Source organism: Amblyomma maculatum, chromosome 8 (assembly GCF_055883805.1).
Source record: "Amblyomma maculatum isolate TAMU_Amacu chromosome 8, ASM5588380v1, whole genome shotgun sequence".
Classification (NCBI taxonomy): domain Eukaryota; kingdom Metazoa; phylum Arthropoda; class Arachnida; order Ixodida; family Ixodidae; genus Amblyomma; species Amblyomma maculatum.
The window spans coordinates 19,393,190-19,412,536 of record NC_139351.1 but is presented as its reverse complement, the minus strand read 5'-3'; the positions used below and the strand labels follow the sequence as shown (position 1 = coordinate 19,412,536).

Genomic DNA, 19,347 nt, shown 5'->3' with positions numbered 1-19,347 from the left:
TCTACGTAAACGGTCTCTGGCTGAAAGCCATGCATGTATATATGTATAACTTTATTAGGGAGCCGGCAAACGACGGGTTAAAGCCTCGTGACGCTGGCCAAGCATCTACCCGGGGTTAAGCCCTACTCTGCACTACCTCATTTGTGAGGCTTGTGCTTTTCGAGCGCACCCCGGGCCTGCTGGACGGCCCATAGTTGCATGTCCTTGTCTGTATTCTGCACAGCACTTTGAATTTCCGGCGGGTATGTCCTGGATGCAGCTTCGGTCGGGAACCTGCCACAGTCCCACATGATGTGCCATTGGTCCGCCGGACCCACTTGACATATCACTCGTGTAGATGTCTGGGTGGAGGACGTGTAGCATTGCCGGGGCTAGGAGTGACCCGGTTTGCATTTGCCTTAGGATGACCGCCTCCTCCCGACTAAGTGCCGGGTGAGGCGGCGGCATTGTCCGTCGAGCTAGGCGGTAAAATTTTGTCACTTCCTCGTAACTGGTCATTCGGTCTTTTGTTTCGAACCACCATTCGGAACGGTCCTTCTCGGGGGCGCGGAAGGTAAGCGCTCGCGCCGCCGAATGGGCCGTCTCATTGTGATTCGGTGAGGTTGCACAATCTCCCGCGTGCGCCGGGAACCACTTGATGCGGATAGTGTTGCCGCGGTCTTGAAGCTGGAGCTTACTGATGATGGCGGCCGCCTGCGCGCACACTCGCCCCTTGGCAAAGTTGCGCACAGCGTTCCTCGAGTCGCTGAGCACGGTGCGACACTCGGCCTCCGAGATCGCCAGAGCGATGGCAACCTCCTCGGCGTCTGTGGCGTCCGTGCACCGCACGCTCGCTGCCGTTGTTTTGATGCCGGTAGCCGCCGCAACGGCTACTGCCACGAATCCTTCTCGCTTGTATTCCGCAGCGTCCACGAACCGGGCGTGCGGGTCCTGGGCATGTTGCTCGACGAGGACTTTGGCCCGCGCCTGCCGCCGTTCTTGGTTGTACTCGGGGTGCATGTTTGGAAGCCATAGTTCTTGCGAAGAGCTTCTGCGCGTGCCTTGCGGCGACTGACATGGTGCTCTGGGTGCATATTCTTTGGCAGGGGATGCACCTTAAGAACGCGGTGTATCGCAGGGGGAAGTGTATGTTGTGTAGAGCAGTGACCGGGAGGTGAGAGATGGATGCGAGCAAGGATGTTCCGGCCGGTGAGGGTAGATGATAATCGTTCCAACTGGGCTGAGCGGTGGGCTTCTGTGAGCTCAGTTAGGGAGTTATGGATGCCCATGTGAAGAAGGCGTTCATTACGTGGCCAAAACGTGGGCTATCGTGAACGAACTACGTAGGCGTCAGCGTAGGCCTGTCAAGGACGCAATAGAGCTTAGTTTTGGTCACTTGACGTCATCTTTGGCAAATGATTTTAATAACTTTTTTTCTAAGGAACAGCGCATTACGCTTGCCGCATCACGTCCGCCGTTACTTCCTTCTTCTGTGGCTGACTCGGCATTTCTTCCACCCATAACAGAGCCAGATCTTTTCGGTATAATTTCCAGCCTACAGCACAACAAATCGGCTGGAATTGATGGGATATTTATCAGCGACCTTTCCAGAAACTTTCAAAGCTTAAAGTGTGTCCTCCTCTTTATGCTAAATAGTATCATTGAAAGTGGCTGCCTACCACACTCTCTCAAACAAGCACGTGTTATTCAACTTTACAAGGGTGGCAAAAGGAATTATATTTCGAACTATCGCCAAATTTCTATCGTGTCATGTATATCACAAATCTTAGAAAAAACATATCTCATCTACTATGTCAACATTTTTGCTGAGGCATAATTTGCTCAGCCCGCATCAATACGGATTTGTTGCTGGTTCTGGTACCCAAACATTATTAGAAAACATGTCGGATTCTATTCATTCTAATTTTGACAGAAATGAAGTGGCATTTGGTCTTTTTCTTGATGTTAAGAAGGCGTTTAATTCTGTACACCACGACATTCTATGTGAAAAGTTGTATTGCTATGGGTTTCGTGGTCCTTTTCAAATGTTACTAAGAAATTATTTGTCTCAGCGATCCCAAATGATGGAACTTGGACCTGTGCAAAGCAGTATTATAGACTTACATAGTGGTGTTCCTCAGGGATCCATCTTATCACCTCTCTTATTTAATCTTTATGTTAATGACCTTCCCAGTGTTATAACTTCGTCACAGATTTATCAATATGCTAATGCAGATTTTTCGTGCGCACTCCGACAACTTCAAGAGGATGCCACCAAGCTATATGATTGGTTTCAATGTAACTTGATTGAAATAAATCCCCAAAAAACTCAACTAGTGTGCTTTCACAATGCACACAAACCAATCCCTAAAAACGCAGCGGTTGTTTTGCACAGCTCCAGGTGCACTGCATGTTCTTGCTGCCCCAATACATGTGTCCCGACCATGAAATATCTTGGCATTTAAATGGACAGCGATTTATCCTGGAACACACATATGGCGCACCTCAGTAGGAAGCTTAGAGGCGTCGCATGCTTGCTCTATGCTCTAAGGGCCTACCTGCCGTTTGCCATAAGACGTTTAATTGCACAGTCCTTGGGATATTCTTTGCTGAGATATGGCATGTGCTGTTTCTTTAACTGTTCTGAAACATGGAAAAATAGGATAAACCGCCGAAGAATTGACGTGTTTGAATTGTGGTGCTGGCGAAGACTCTTAAGAGTTCCTTGGACTGCCAGAAGATCAAATCAGTCGATATTGTCGACCATAAACCCTGACTGCTCATTGGAGGGTCAAATTCTAAAGTTAAAGCTCAGCTACTTTGGTCATCTGATGAGAAGAGAGGAGTCGCTGGAGAAAGATTTGATGGTGGGAAAGGTTGAGGGTCGCCGGAGAAGGGGTAGGCAGCGAACGCGATGGTTAGATGGCATTCTCGAGGCATTGCAGATGAAGCTATGTGATGTTAAGAAGATAGTGAGAGACCGGAAAGCGTGGCGTCACATGGTCCATAGGGTCACGAAGAGTCGGACACGACTGAACGCCTGAACTGAACTGAACTGAACTGAGGATAAACCGTATTCTCAAGAATATGGCTAAGAGTGTAATCTATTCAACACCCCATAAACTGCAAAGTGTATTCCTTTCTTCAGGTCTGCCATCCTTTGACACTGTTTTCAAACAAATCACTGTACTTAGATATTTCTGGAACACCGAATTTAGGTTGCCTAATGTTAAACCTATTCCACTACGGAACATTCCTAGATATTTCGTGCCTACAGTGCGAACTCATTTTGGTATGTCTGTGAGGTCATTTTATATCCCATGTATATTCAATGAGCTGCCTGATGACGTTTTCAACTTGAACACTCGCAGGCAGTTACGGGGTGCTATTGCCGAGCTTGAGCAGCTCTAGCTCATGCTGTTTTCGTCCACAAAAAAAAAAAATAATAATTCTGTGATTTGGTAACAGAGGTTGTTGCTGCTGCCGGACGGCGCCCTACAAGCCCCATTGCGGCTTTGGCGCGTCCGCGTCCTGTATTGTTTTTTTGAAGTGAATAAAGTATTATTATTATTATTGGAAGTGTAGCGGGGTAAGTTGAGAGCGGCCTTGTACGCCTGTCGGATAAGGGCGTTAACCTTGTGTCACGAAATCGGCGCACATTTTCATCAGGCCGGTACGGCGCGAGGCCCGCGCGGCGTCGCGTGGAGAGCATGGAGAGAAAAGCCCCCTCCCTCGCGCGGGAGAGCGCGTAGCTTTGTACGCGTTGCCGTCACCCTCCTTCCCATTGCCCGGCAGGACGGTGGTTCATCGGACTGGAATCAGCCAGAAAATTCCAGCATCTTCTATGGGACCTAGCCAATGACGACGCGCGGCTCGACGGGAGGAGAAGATGGAGCTATAACCATCGAAGCTATGTGTGTGTGCGCGCTAGCCTTGGCGCATGTTAACAAACAGACGCGGCGCGCCCTATTTAAAGAGACCGCGCCGCTTGTGAGTCAGTCAGTCAGTTCGTCAGTGTTTTACGACGTGCTCGCCTGTGCTTCGGCTGGACTCCCGGGGATCACCCGCTGCTGGCAAGCCCACGGACCTGCAAGGGAGCGGCGCTCGTCTCGTATGGCGGCCACATCGTGACTCTTGAGGCGTCGGACTGCAACAGTGCCCGGTGAACAATTTGGTGTTTGTTTATGTAACTCTCTCGTGTTTGATCTGTTGTAAAGCCTGTGTTATTGAATCATTCTGTAGTCGCATGCTTAGCGTTTGTATTCTGTGAACCTCTCGTCTGTTGTATTTCACGTGATCTTGTGTATTCATTGTATCGTCTCTTGCTCTACATAAATTGTGTTTTGTTTGTTACTTCTGACTCCGATCCTTACTCTGGTTTGAACCGGCGACCGCTGGGCACCAAACGACCACCCCCTTCTGTCACTACAAGGTAGTTGAATTCCGGCAGAGCTTGCCACGCAGGTCGAGGGCATCTCCTTTGCGACCGGAACAGCTACCCCCACTCACCCAAAGGGTGTCTGGGAGTGTGCGCACCGTTAAGGGCGCATCGTTAATAATACCCCCATAATTATTAACGGGTGACACCTTGTCTTCCTCCACCCGCGTGAGAAAAAGGTAGGGGAGCGAGTACACAACACGGCTCAGGACAAATGCCTGTACCAGGCGTCTGAGGTCATGCTCGCGCATGCCGCGATGGCGATTGGCTATGCGGCGAAAGAGGCGGATTGTTTGATGAACCATCACCGTCAGCTTAGTGATGGTTGCGGTATTCTTGCCATTGTTTTGTATCAGAATACTAAGAATCCTGATGTTGTCCACTTCTGGTATCCGGGTGTTGTCAATTGTCAAGAAGATGGGGGGAGGAGGGCATTTGTCTGTACGACACCTAGGAGGTCGGAGTATGAGAAGCTCCGATTTGGTAGGGGAACAAGCCAAGCCGACATTTCCGGCAAAAGATACTACAATGTCTGCTCCGGCCTGTAATGTATCTTCTATGGCGCCAATGCTACCTGTGGTGGTCCACAGCGTAATATCATCGGCGTATAAGGAGTGGGACAGGGCAGGGATTTGGTTGAGGGCGTGTGCCATGGGGTTAAGGGTAATATTAAAAAGCAGTGGAGAGAGGACAGAGCCCTGTGGGGTGCCAATGCTACCGAGTTTGAAAGATGGAGATAAGAGCGAGCCGATGGTGATTTCTGCTGTGCGATGACTAAGAAAGGCGGATATGTACTGGTGGACACGCGAGCCGACTTGAAGCGATGAGAGAGCATCTAAAATGGCTGCGTGACGGACATTATCAAAGGCCTTTGTGAGATCTAGGGCGATAATTGCTCGGGTGCGCTTTGCGTGGCGGGGGTGAAGGACATCTTCTGACAGTTGCTGCATAACATACTGCGTGGAGAGATGTGGCCGGAAGCCGACCATTGTGTCAGGGAAGAGGTTGTGGTCATCTATGTGGTTCTGGAGGCGTGCCAGCACAACATGTTCAAAGAGTTTGCCGAGACAAGAAGTTAGAGATATGGCTCGGAGATTCTTGATGTCGAGTGGTTTGCCGGGTTTAGGGATAAATGTGATACGGGCGTGTGTCCACTGGGCCGGAAGGGTTCCCAAACGCAATCGGGCCTGCGTGGTCGATTGGGATCGATTTCGCCGCATCCGGCAAAACGCACCGGACACCATTGTGGACTTGGAGGCCTGGATGGTTGCTCTCACACAGGATGTAGAGTCGGCGACATCCACTATCCCGCCGCGGTGGTGCAGTGGTTAAGATGCTCGACTGCTGTAGCAGATCACCCAGTTTCGAACCCGACCGCCGGCGGTTGCGTTTCGATGGAGGCGGAGCAGAGTGGCGCCCATGTGCTGTGCGTTGTCAGTACACGTTAAAGAAACCCAGCCGGTCGTAATTTCTGGAGCCCTCTACCCCGGCGTCACTCATAGCCTGAGTCGCTAAGGGATGTTAAACTCTACAAACCAAATCAAACTAAAATCAAATAACGGCATCTGACACTTGTCACGTCCCTCTAAAACTACAGTGATCGTCAGCTCAAACCTTGGTTTTAGAAATTTCGAATGACGGTGCCTAAAGCAGTACGCCACTCTAAAAGGTCTACGTTGCTGATGTTTCGTATTAGCAATCATAGCGCCTGCATGGAACCGAGTAGGCATTGGCCTGCTAACGACAAGGCATCAAAAATGTGTGTTCAGGGTCCGTATTCCTAGTTTGCGTCGTTATTAAAAGTGTCGCTGTCTCACCGACCTCGAGTTGTCTTATTGATGGAAACGCCGGAACTTGATGTTGCCACCACCTCTTCCACATCCGGTGTTTCTACCTTCGACACTTTCACTGACAACGCAAACTCGGATAACGGACCCTGAAGCAAACAATTTCTGCGTGCCGTCGTCATACTCCTCACTACAAAAATGGGGGCGTTTTGCAGAGATGTCTGTGTGAGCGGAATTCAAGTTTATGATGTTGTTAGCGGGACCACAGTGAGCAAGTGCTCGCGCTTTAAAACGCCCTGTCATCTGCTGTCGCGGCGACGGAACCACCCCTGAATGAGGAAGCATGATAATTATTTCAACTCAAGCCAGCAGATCTTCTCAGCCAATCTCCTTTGCATCGCACCTCGTTGCTGCGCCGACAGGCAATTGTGCGAAGTTATAGACAGGCAAAATCGCCAATTGCACATTAGTGAAACGCTTACTTCACACAACCGTCGTTGTGAAGTCAGCTGTGAGCATTACATGACGTCTGAAAATATTTAATAGCACTATGCGCGAGTGACGGCGAGCGTCATCAACAGTCATCGCCCAGGTTCGCAAGCCCTTGGGAACCATGGGTACTGGAAATGCGCAGCAGTTCCCGCACGTATGCGGCCGCGAATCGCTCCGAGTAGAAGGGTGGCCGTGGCAGCAGCCATCTGTCGACAAAGCCCAGGTGACCGCCGCACGGAGTCACCACGGCAGCCAGCCAACGCGAGTTGGTGATTTCGTCGCCAGGAAAAGTGTGCCTCGAGCCGAACACGTCGTCGCCGGACACGAGGAACACAAGCGGTCGCTGCACCCGATACAGCTTGCCCTGCGTGCGCCATTGCATTTATTGGCTTCTGTTGTTCAGTTCCGGGATCCCTAGCACGCGCAAATACGTTATGTAACGATCCAACCGCGCAGTGCAAAACAGCTTAGTGAAAAAAAATCAAATATGTGTTTACATTGCGGTTGTTAATGCTTTGGCAAAGTACCAGCAGAAATTTTAGCAACATCCTGATAAATCTAAATGTTTCGCTTTGAAATTTTAATTTAACAGACGATTATTCCACGGGAATAATTATACACGTTTCAAAAGCGCGTCTGAGCCCTTGGAAGAAGCCTCTAGGCACCGGAACTGCATAGATATCGGCCACCACCATTCCACCACCAACCAGCCACTGCAGGCCATAGTCCATACTGTAATAAAACTTTTAGACACTAAAACGGGTGAAAAGCTTATGTGGCGAGTTGCAGAAAACCGCAATACAAAAAACGTCAGTCCAATTCCCTAACAGCCATTTTATTAACAGCATGCAGAAAATGTTGAAGCAGTGCGTGAAAATCACATTTTCTTGGCAAACCCTGCAAATGAAATTAACTGTGGCGTGCGACGGCACTTATCGCTAAATGTTGCCGTGGTGCACTTAACTTAGACAGCTTCAATCGGTTTTTAGCAATTGCGGCTTACAAAGCACAGTTTTAGACACTTTTAGACCCCCCTCCCCCCCCCCCCCCAATCTCGCCCACCAAGTTGTGAGCCACGGGCGTGTCCGCATGATTCCAAAGAGAATACTTCAAAATCAAGCCATTCTGTAGCTGTGCTATTTCTAGTTTCTTTTCAAGCTTTTCCCGTACATATTGTGGTTTGGCTGATTACTTATAATGCTGATTAAGCAGTAGTAGTAATATAACTACAATAAAGCTAAAAGTAGCAGTAATAGTAGCAGTAGTAATAAAACAACGCAATAAAACAGTAGTAGTAATAAACTTTAGCTATCAGAGCGTTAAGCTTCAAGCAGTTTTGCAACTTCCGGAGCACGGTCAGTAGACCTTCCAATGTGCACAGAAGCCTTCGGCCAAGCAAATCAACAGGAAGATGGAGGCGAGATGATAATGGAGAACTTTATTAGTGGTGGCGCATACACTCGGCCTAGGCAACTGCCGCAGGGGTAGGGTCTCTATAGCAGGTAGGATCTCATTTTCTAGGACACTATGTATCAACGCTTTGTTGTAACTTTGAGATGTACAGTCATTGATGTACAAGCGCGCAGAGGTGCTGGTTTCCCAAACTATTAAAGCTGCGTTTTACGTTTGTGAACGATTACATAAAGCGAAACAATACTCAAACATATCTAGCTCTGCGTAATGGCGACTATTCTTCTTTGAGATCCTTTTCCAGCAGGTGTCTACATGTATATACATGTAGTCCACCATTCGCAGTCGTACCCGGAGAAACCGTGGGAAATGCTCGGGGTTGTATGCGGCTAAGTTTGGGAACCGATCCACTCAATTGCACAAGAGTTATTGCCCCACCTCGTAACGTTAACAAGCTTGCATGTATTGTGAATCAAGGAGGCGTAACTGCGTTGAGTGCTTTTGTCAGACATGTGCGTCAAGCCCATATTGCGTACAAGGGAAAATGCAGTATTCCCCAAGCATGGTAAATGTCTCTGGAGGTCTAGTTAATGAGTGAATTGTCAGTGGCCAGAATTGAAAACGATTTACGCTAGGCGGGTTTCATGAGCAAATTTACCTTGAGGCTACAAGTCTCGTAGAGCTCATCCACAGAATTAAAGCCGAACACTGGAGCCGTGTACGCTTTGTCAAATTGGCTCAGGGTTCAGCAGGAGAACACGTCGTCCGCGTTGACCTCATTCTGCGAACATGTGGAAAGGTTGCAGTTCTGGTGCATACCAACCCTACAGAATACGTTTACAAAGCACACTTCTATGTGGACTGTTCACATATCGAAGCTGCAGAACCAACGCTGCCGGTTTTCATTCTTTTCTCTTTTTTTTTTGCTCTAGTGATACAGTGATCAGTGAGTAGAATAGGAGATTCAACATCAGAAAGTTGTGGGATATACGTTAAGCCGTATATACTCCTTAGGAGAATGGAGCAACAAAACGTCTCTCAAAAACCCGAAATGTAAACTACGAAGGTTGGACTTGGAAGATAGAATAATAATCCTTTATAGTTGCAGACATTGAGAAGACAATAGTCAACATTACCCTACAAGGGCTCTTTGTAACGACGTTTCACCATTAATTCCTAAGTAAGGCTGTCTTTGATGGAGAAGAAAACTATATTTGTTGGCTGTCAGACATGTTCAGTATTGTGAAGACTAAATCCTCTTCGATGGAGCATATGTGTACAATGCACCAGCATACGTTACACAAGTGTCTTATACGGTGCTGCTAACATGCCCCGATACAACTAGAGCATCATGACAAGGAGCACATAATAAGCTATGACCTGAGTCTTTCTTATATGTTTCCAGAGTAGATAACACTCAGTGAGATTCGCGCAAACAAATCTGTATGCAGATAACATCTATCGATGTGCATCGCAAAGAAAAGAGTAAGTATGAGACCCACGGTGGCCCTGAGCACGTCCTCGTTCTCCTTTAGGTGCTCAACCAGGTTGCTGGCCATGTACAGGAGTACTGCATAGTTTGTGTTCCACCACTGCTACCGGTTTTTCTTGGCAGTGGCAAGGTGGAAGGGCGTCGAGATTGCCAGCGCGGCATCGATGCACGCCTGTTGAGCGAACTTGGCCAGGTACAGACCGATAAGCAGGCCACCCAGCGAATAGCCCACAGCCACCAGGCCGCGGTCCGGGTAGCGCCGCTTCACACTGTCCACCACCTGCACGAGGTCGGGAGTTCCCATAATGTCACCCGGCAACGGTATCAGCATGTGCTACGCCTTTAAGGTAGGGAGCAATCCGTTAATTACTCCTGTCTTTATCTGCTTCCCCTGCAGATCCTCGTTCGCGTAATGTGTTTTGCTGTTCGCTTAATCGGTGATCTCTTAATTTGTAGCTAAACTATCTAACGCATAATAATTTGCATACAGTGGTAAGACACCACATTGTTTGAAAGACCACCCGGCGCAGATGTGAAGTCCTGCTCTAATTAAGGCGTACGAGCGTGCCTACCATGGCGTAGCAGCCGCGTACCTTGCCCGGGCAGCAAAAATAATGGGCTCAGTATTGGCATTGTGCTTGCAATGTCCGGCCTTACATAAAACGAGTGCATTGAAACACATGCCAATATTGGACCAGTGGTTCGTGCTTACTGGGACTCTAGACCTAAATGTCTAGTATGTTCGAATCTCAAACGGGAAGCCTGAGTTGGCAACTTCTGCCAATGCACGTGGTCTCCTAAAGCCAAGTAACCCGCCAAGACAGAGATGTTGGTTTTAACCGTTGCGACACTTCCCATAGGGCCCAAGTATAAAAAATGGCAGTTTTGGTTGCTCAAAGTTTGGGTATTTGTGGGTAGGGCGGCGCCCGCGGCAATCAAGGGTAACTATCTATGCTGCAAGCATTACTATTGTTGATAACTGCACTACCACCTAGAAACTCAAATATGGTGAAAGGTCCCAGTAGCAAACACTCTTAGGCATAGCAGCCGTAGATTTAATCAACAGGGAAAAGAAGAGAGAGAAAAGGGGTTTCCTGAAGGCAATGACGGCAAAATCAAAAAGAATCTATTGATCGCTTCTGGGTGGCGCGACAATCTATAAACAATCAAAATTTGCGTATTAAAACTAGTCACTTTCCCAGCTGGTATGATTCAAAAGCTCTGCCGTCATACAAGATCAGTGCCCGGCACTCTCAGCTGCCAGCTACCAGCTGCCAGAGCCATGCCAGTGATTGTTCACTCATACAGACAACGCCAGGTTTTCAACAGAACGGGGCCGTTGACACTATCGCGTTATCATCCAAACTGCCTGAACGTGGTACCACTATAGTGGGTGCGAAAAACCTATTCACGAAGCACGTTTCTTCATACATATTTCGGAACATGTAGTCAACTTTCCTTGTATACTTTTATCCTTCGGATATTTTGATGCGAAAGCAATGCTTCATGAGGTCTTGTGCCGTGTGCCCGTTCTCGTCCGTGCCTTAACTGCGCTGTTTTATCACGAATGTCTACCCGGGTCTTCAAAATTGCGTGTTTCTCGACCGCTGACCTCTCAGCACCTGCCAAATTAACAGATGCTGCCAACTCGGTCTTTTCAAGCGAGTTGGCACAGTGAGACCTGAATCCAGCCTTTCAGGACTCTAATCCTGACACGCTGGCACTAGGCTACGCAGGCACTTATAAGACTTGCTTAAAGCTGCACTTTATATATCTACCGCTCCTGGCATCAAGGGCAACATACATTAGGCCCCGCCACGGAAGTCCAGTGGTTAGGGCGCTCAACTGCTGTGCTCGAGAATGCAGAATAGAAGCTCAACCGCGACGGCATGTTTTTGTTGGAGGCGGGAAGCAACGCGCCAGCGTGCTGCATGATTTCACTGCATGTTAAAGAAACAGAAGTGGTCCAAATATCCGGAGACTTTCAGTACGGCGTCCCTCACAGCCTGAGTAGCTTTGGGGCGTTAAACCTTACAAATAAAACCATATCAAGCTGATATCATGGTCCTCCTCACGAAGAGTATCAAGCCTAGCAAAACGGAAAGCATAAAGATCGACCTTGCATAACGCACGACCTCGTCACTGCTTTCCTAACCGCATCAAACAGAGTTATCATGCAGCTGTCTTTTCGCGCGATTAAACGGGATTAAATATAGTTTAAACCCTGGCTATACCTATTTGTAGTAGAAGCATATGCTATTCTTTTTCCGCTTATGTGTCAGAAAGCTGTAGGCTTATAGCTACTTGAGCGCTTATTCGCTAAGTGCATGCGTGCACAATGCAGATATTCGCTCAAAGTGCTCAAGCCGCATGCTGACCAGGGGTATGTCTGACAACGCTTCCGAAAATTTCGCTAGGTTATAACTTAGAACCATAGAACAGCCCTCTTATCAATACATTATAGTTGCTATTCATCACGGACAATATAATTGCATATTCCTGGTCTGCATATGCGTATGCTGCGCAGCTGGAAAGGTGCCCATGTTTCTGTTTGAACACGCTCCTGCTGCAACCGTTCGTTAGCGCGGCACGTAGCGTGGACGAGAGTTGTTGGTGTAAAAATAAAGCGTGCGAACCCCGGAGCATGTTACTGATCGAAGCGGACAAAGCGAGGGAAAGGACGTGCCTCTGTCAGGTCTCCGATGCTGGGGATGTGAGTGATGCGATGCGTGAGAAGAAGCACGCCACATCGTCCGCGACCGTTCATGACAACTACGGGGCAACCGAGTGACTTGGCAAGCGAGACAAACGAGCGCAGGTAGTATGCTTGGCTGTCTCCTAACAGGCCCGGGACCACCAGCAGCACTGCGCCCTGTGTGCTCTCGTTAAGCCAGTCGAGCGCCAGCCGGCCTCCGTCAGGCAGAGCCAGGTACTCGCGCCGGTACGACTCCTCCGGCAGGCACGACTGCGCACAAGAGCACGCATGTTGAACGGCAAGCATGCAACTAATAATTTGTTCTTGACATTGTCCACAAAGGTAATATTTGCAGGGTGCAGGTGGTTGAGCGGTACAAACTCAAAGGGGGTGCTACCAGCTTTTAAAATGGTTCAGTTCAGTTCAGTTCAGGCGTTCAGTCGTGTCCGACTCTTCGTGACCCTATGGACCATGTCACGCCACGCTTTCCGGTCTCTCACTATCTTCTTAACATCACATAGCTTCATCTGCAATGCCTCGAGAATGCCATCTAACCATCGCGATCGCTGCCTACCCCTTCTCCGGCGACCCTCAACCTTTCCCAACATCAAATCTTTCTCCAGCGACTCCTCTCTTCTCATCAGATGACCAAAGTAGCTGAGCTTTAACTTTAGAATTTGACCCTCCAATGAGCAGTCAGGGTTTATGGTCGACAATATCGACTGATTTGATCTTCTGGCAGTCCAAGGAACTCTTAAGAGTCTTCGCCAGCACCACAATTCAAACGCGTCAATTCTTCGGCGGTCAGCCTTTTTCACAGTCCAACTCTCGCATCCATACATCACAACTGGAAAGACCATAGCACGGGTTATACGGATCTTGGTTGGCAGACTAATGTCTCTGCTCTTTACTAGGCGGTCAAGGCTAACCATTGCTCTCTTTCCCAGAAGCAGGCGTCTCCTAATTTCATGGCTGCAGTCTCCTTCCGAGGTAATCTTGGCGCCCAAGAACAAGAAAAATGGTAGGGTAAGGCTAAATTGTTCAGTCCTTCAATCGGATCCCGGTTTCGGATTAGACATCCTACATAATCTAGCCATTCTCGAAACGGCTCACTTCAATGCAGTCAGCCCTCAGGTGACAGGTAGTATCTCAAATAACCGCGCGCTTTTTTCAGCGAATCTGGGATCGATACGCCGAACTCACAATTCAAGCATCTGCTCTAAGACTACAAGTGCGAAATGGCGCTTTGCTTCAACGTCACATGTTCAGTGTTCGTGTCATAAGTATGTAGAGTGCTGCTATAGACATCGTGGTCTGGCCACTACTAGTTTTTATGCAGACTCTAGCAATGAAATACGGTCTAACTCGCAGCGACCTTTCTGCTTACAGTAAACGTTCCAGATTATCCTTTATTTATAATCTACAGGGTCTTGAATATTTGGGGGCTGGGATTTAAAAAAATCCTATGCAAAATCTACTACCCCATTCGAGCTGAAATAACGTTCACAAAGTAGCAAAATATAGTCTACGTTATCTGATAAGGGATTCAACATCGGTACTTGCCTAGAATTCCCGAAATCGAGGAAAAACTGCTCTCCGCGGCGTGCAGAATTTTCGCAGAAGAGAGTCGAAAAGCTATTTTAACATGATGCGTCATCTGTCGAGCAGTGAGACAAGCTCCATCCCAGCCGTTGGCGCGCTTGCCTCGCTGCCCGACAGATGACGCACCATGTCAAAATAGCTTTTCGACTCTCTTCTGCGAAAATTCTGCATGCCGCCGAGAGCAGTTTTTCCTCGATTTCGGAAAATCTAGGCAAGTATCGATGTTGAATCACTTATAAGATAACGTAGACGATATTTTGCTACTTTGTGAACGTTATTTCAGCTCGAATGGTGTAGTAGATTTTGCATAGGAATGTTTTAAATCCCAGCCGCAAAATATTCAAGACCCTGTAGTTACCCTTATCGAAAGGGAAGATAGAGTAAAAATGCCGAAATTGTTAGCCCCGGCAAGCAGTATCAAGCAGAGAGGGAGTGGACAGAAAGGTTAAATGTGTCGCAGAAGTGAAGTACTGTTATAAAAATGGACTAACAAGCATGCATTAATTGGTTCAAACTAATGCTCATACCAGTGATATCGCAACTTATCGTCCGTCTCCTTCACCGCGGCAGGCAAGACGTCATGATATCACCTCTGTTGAGAATGAAATTGATAAGCGTTTAAAACAAACGTGAATCGTCCTTAAGAAAACACAAAATAAGTTCAACAGGGATATGATGGTACACCCGTTTTCATGCACGCATAAGTATGGTCGCGGTGTCACGTGATGTATTGTAGAGCCTGAAAAAGGTGCGCCACCTTTCCGGATCTCCCGAGAGTGTTTAGGATCCGCCACTTCACCTGGTAGAGGAAGCTGACGAGTGACTGGAAGTTTGCGCCGATGCACCAGATCGGCGTGCGGTAGACACTCCGTAGGAAGTTCCCGAAGTTGGCCGTCATGAAGTTTCGCAACCTGCCAGGGCGGCAAACGAGGCGAGGCCGACGCTGCGCGGCCAGCACGTAGTAGAAAATGTACATGGCGCAAGACGCACACACCAGCAGCTCCAATTTGCTCGGTTGCCCGGACATTGCTGCTACAGATGCCCTTTCTCTTCCTCTTCTCCTCCTTCTTCTTGCCTCAGAAAACTTGACACATACCAATAGTTAAAGATTGGACCGATTATGGTGTAGGCACACTGAATAACTGGGTTTGACTTAGTTTTTACCGTACGTGATCTTAGGGATCAATATTGGTGAAATATTTTTTGGACAACATTTTTGAGGTAGCAATAATAAAATTCAAGAAAAAGATATGATTTGGGTAAGCAAAACTGGGAAGTAACACAGAGGCAATGAAGCAGTAAACGAAAATCTTCCAGCTGAAAACATAGCTTTGAATTTTTTAATCTGTAAATACAAATCTCAGTGTTCTCCTACTGCGTGCGTTATTAATTATTCTTTTTATTTTAGTTTTTCATTATTTTCTTTCCTTCTCTATTCCCTAGCAATCTTTTTTTTTTTTCGTTTTTCGCTATGCAATTATTCATCTCAAAATCTAGTATCTCTGCACCCTAATTCTTGGCGATCCCCCTGTGTGGGTATGTGCTATCAAATTAGAAGAGAACGACAACAACAACAACATAGCTATGAAGTAACTCATACACCAACTTTAGGGCCGGCCCCTCGACGGTTGCATGGAAGGAGGGGATGACATGAATTGTACAAGGCAACCCTAATCGAGTGAGAGGACATTCCAAAAAAAAAAAATGTAATGATACAGGTTTCCCACGCCATCGCATGACGCATAAAGATTTGACGGCACTGATTGAAAAAAAAATGGTATGACGCCGCGCTAACCATTCCACACAGGGCAGTTAAGTTCCAGTTTTGATCGATAACATGTGCGTATTTTTATCTGAAACTTTTCTTTCTCAATTCTGAGTTACTGAGACTGCGATGGTCGACAGTGATGGGGCGACGGCAGGAACGAGCTAGCTTGTTCGGTCTAAATTATGGCTATTGTGTCGAAATCCTCCTGTGATACGGCGAAATTAGCGACTTTTCTAAATATCCTTTTAGTACTCATTATACTCTTATCAAGATCCCGCACAAAACATTGGGCGTGGCTTAGCTCAGCTAGGCCAGGATTTACGTATAGAAAGCATGTGTTCCTCACGCTGGGCTGCCTACTTCTCCCCCATACAATCTAATCCCACCCAATCCAGTGTATTCCAATCCAATACAGTTAGTATGTTGGAGTCCATAGACAGACTCCTCCCGTGCCACATATATAACGGGTAGACAAAGTTCCGCAATTGGAGATATAAATGAACAGGTCCAAACGGACAAATGTTCTTTTTAGAAGTTATTAACAGTCTAATCTAATTCAATCCAAACTAATCCAATCTAATCAAATCTAGTTCATTGAAGTACAGTTCATTCCAGTAAATACAATCCAGCCAATCCTGTCAAAATAAATCGAAACTTATCCTATCCAAATCAGTCTAATCGAGTCCAATATAATCTAGTGCAATCCGAGGAATGTAGGTTCGATTTCTAACGGAGACGATTTTTTTTTATAAGGAGATTGGCCTAACATAAAATTAGCAGTAGCTTAGTTCGGCTATGCCATGTAAATCTTGATTGCAAGTCCAGGCTAGTCTGGTTGTCTAGCTATGTTGTTGCATTAAAGAGGAGACATTTTCTTCGTCTGGTTGCATATTCATTGCCAGATGGCGCAACAAGCGTGCGGCGTCTAGGGTGTCTCGATGTTAGCGCCACCGTTCAGGGTGGTGCCATCCTTTTACCTGCCCCACGCCGCTTCTTTCGCGCTGCGACGCCATGTTGAATCACGGCGGGCGCTCGGAGTGGTCGCAGTTGCGTGGTGTAAGTAGATAAGCTTGCTTTGTTGGATGCTGTAGATGATTCGCTGGTGGTTGTACTTGTTTGAGAGTGTTAGACCGCGTGACTTAAGAGCTTGTCAGGTCTACCGAGCGAGCCTTACGAGCGTTTTCATGTGCTGATGTGCGCTGGGTGAACCCACAAAGGGCTAGGTTGTTTCATTTCCTCTGCGGCTCAAAGGGAAGATACAAGTGGGATCGACATAAGGCACTTATATAATGGCGAGTTAAGTTGCACATTTCGTTCTGAACATTGTTTTTCTGCGCGCGTAGTGTCCTAGCCGATGTAGAGTCTAATGAAGATGCTTTTTGGTAACGCTATCTCTCATACCTCAAGCGAAGGATCCTAGCTTATATCAGTATATAATAAACCGTCTTAATCGCAAGCGATTTAGCCAATGTTTTGTTTACGAGTACATGGTCGCAACCCGATAAATGCGACGTTCAACCCCAACCATGCTTCCTATTATGCTGCGGAGCTAAATGCCTGAGCACAATGTGCCACATTTAAACACGCCGTCAACACGCATTACGTTACTCAGATTTCTGCTGGGGTTTCTGGATCGGTATAATTGTCGTAGTCTGCGCATTGTTTATAAACATGCCAGGCTCGGTAATGTGCAGCAACATTTTTATGAAACGTCAGCTCTTTGGATAATTTTCTTCAAAGTATTTCTTTGAAGAAACTACCTTCAGTAACCACTTTTTAGCGTTTTGTCTTTTCTTAGCAGCACTCTGATGAGGACGAGCTCGAGAGAAATCGACGGGATGGACGCCGCCTGTTCAACTTCAGAGCTTTGACAGTACTCTTTGACTTTAGATGTATACTTACTAATGATGGAGTGTATTATTTCCTCAATTTCCAGTGATTCGAAACATTGATACTTGTTTTTTTTTTTTATTATTTATTCAGCTCAACAGAATACGAGTAATCTCCCTGCTTGCAAGACAGCCTGCCAAATATACATCTGCTGGATACATATACACCAAATATACAACTCCTCAGCTGTTGCTGCAGAGGCTGACTGAGCAAGCCTGATGATTCTGGCGACAATTGTGGCAACCAGACTGTGGCTGACGTCTACATGGTTTAGTGTGCTTCGTTTTAACTGTTATACCACGCATTAGTGGTGCGGGAGGAGTCTGATTTTGGACTCCATCTTAATGTTATACCACATTATACACATCAGATTTACCAGTCTTTTCTTCTCACTATTTCGTGGTTGACATGTTTTTTTTTTCTTCTTATTTTTTTCCCGAATGCCCCTTCATCCTGCGCCTATCAAAATTTTTTATTTAAGTTTCTCACATATTTCTTCGTTTACATCTCTTTCCTGCGTTGCTTTCATATCTTATCTATAAGGGTTGCAACCTACCATACATGCATGATATATATGTCCTTCTGGCTGAGTAATTTATATTACAGTTTTTTTTTTCATGTTCGACTGCACTGGCATTACAAAAAATAATTTGCATTTTACTCCAAAAAAGATCCAGCGGAAACCACGCGTTCCTTAGAGAAGTACAAGGGCGGCGCTGAAAACACAAAATAAAATTTCATGAAAAAGAAAATTTCCGCGGTGTTCCAGTGTCGTCCGGTGTATTTCTTTTCGTTATGAACGCGTCGTTTCGCCTGGCTTTTTTTTTTTTTCGCGTGCCATGCATGAACTAGATCAGCAAGCTAGAGTTTTTCAAATTCGCATCGTCTTCGGTTTTGCTGTCTTTAGTGTCGTCTTGGGTGAGGTTGATAAGCTTCGTTACATACTTGTCTGCAGCAAGAAAGTTCAACCTTTAGGTGTCTTACATTTATTAAAGATGATTACTCCTATTTCGGATTTAAAATTTTCAGAAAACAACATTTATAATTTATGATGATCTCAAATTCAACTTTTGTGTAGGTTCACATGCATAGTTTATTAATCAGTAGAGATCACTTTGAATAGGATGTAACATAGGAATCGTAGTCAAGCAACCAACTGATGCGCATGCCCATGGTGCAAGCGAACTTTGCATGCGAGCGAATTCACGGACTCCCGGGGAATGAGAGCCCATGAGAAAAACGAAACGAGTGAAAAACTTGCGTAATCATTTATGCTATCAACAACTAGAGAAATCGGTTTTCGCGGATGCCGAGAAAAAATAAATAAAAGCGCTGTGGCTACGCTCGCATACCGAAGTTCGCGCATAATTAGTATAATCCTGGATCTTTCTGTAAACACGTAATTGCTCCTTGTAAGCAATATACGGCCGAGCAACTCACATTTTCACTTCAAAAAATGAGAAAGCAGACCGACATTAGTTTCTGCGAGCACAAAAAAGAAACAGCCCGCGTGACGAAAGCGAATCCAACCGCATGGCGCGAGCGGCTGACGCGGGCTCGTCAGCAAAGCGACGGATTAAAAGAACAAAACAAAAGACCACGTGAAAAGCAATAAGACCATTTATTCTACTCGCACAAGGTAGAAGAACATCCCGGAGAAAGGATCTGTTAAATACTAACAGGTTTTCCCATCCCACAGCCCCACAAGCTCGGCAAATTGAGGTCGTAAAATTAAGTTGTACAATTACGTATTCGACAATTGGATGTTAAAATGGCTATTAGGAGTGAAATTAC

General features: G+C 46.7%; 1 pseudogene; it reads right to left on the bottom strand.

Annotated features, from left to right (window-relative positions):
- Positions 1–6,731: 6,731 nt before the first annotated feature.
- On the bottom strand, positions 6,732–14,808 carry LOC146180664 (protein ABHD1-like; annotated as a pseudogene).
- Positions 14,809–19,347: the final 4,539 nt, after the last annotated feature.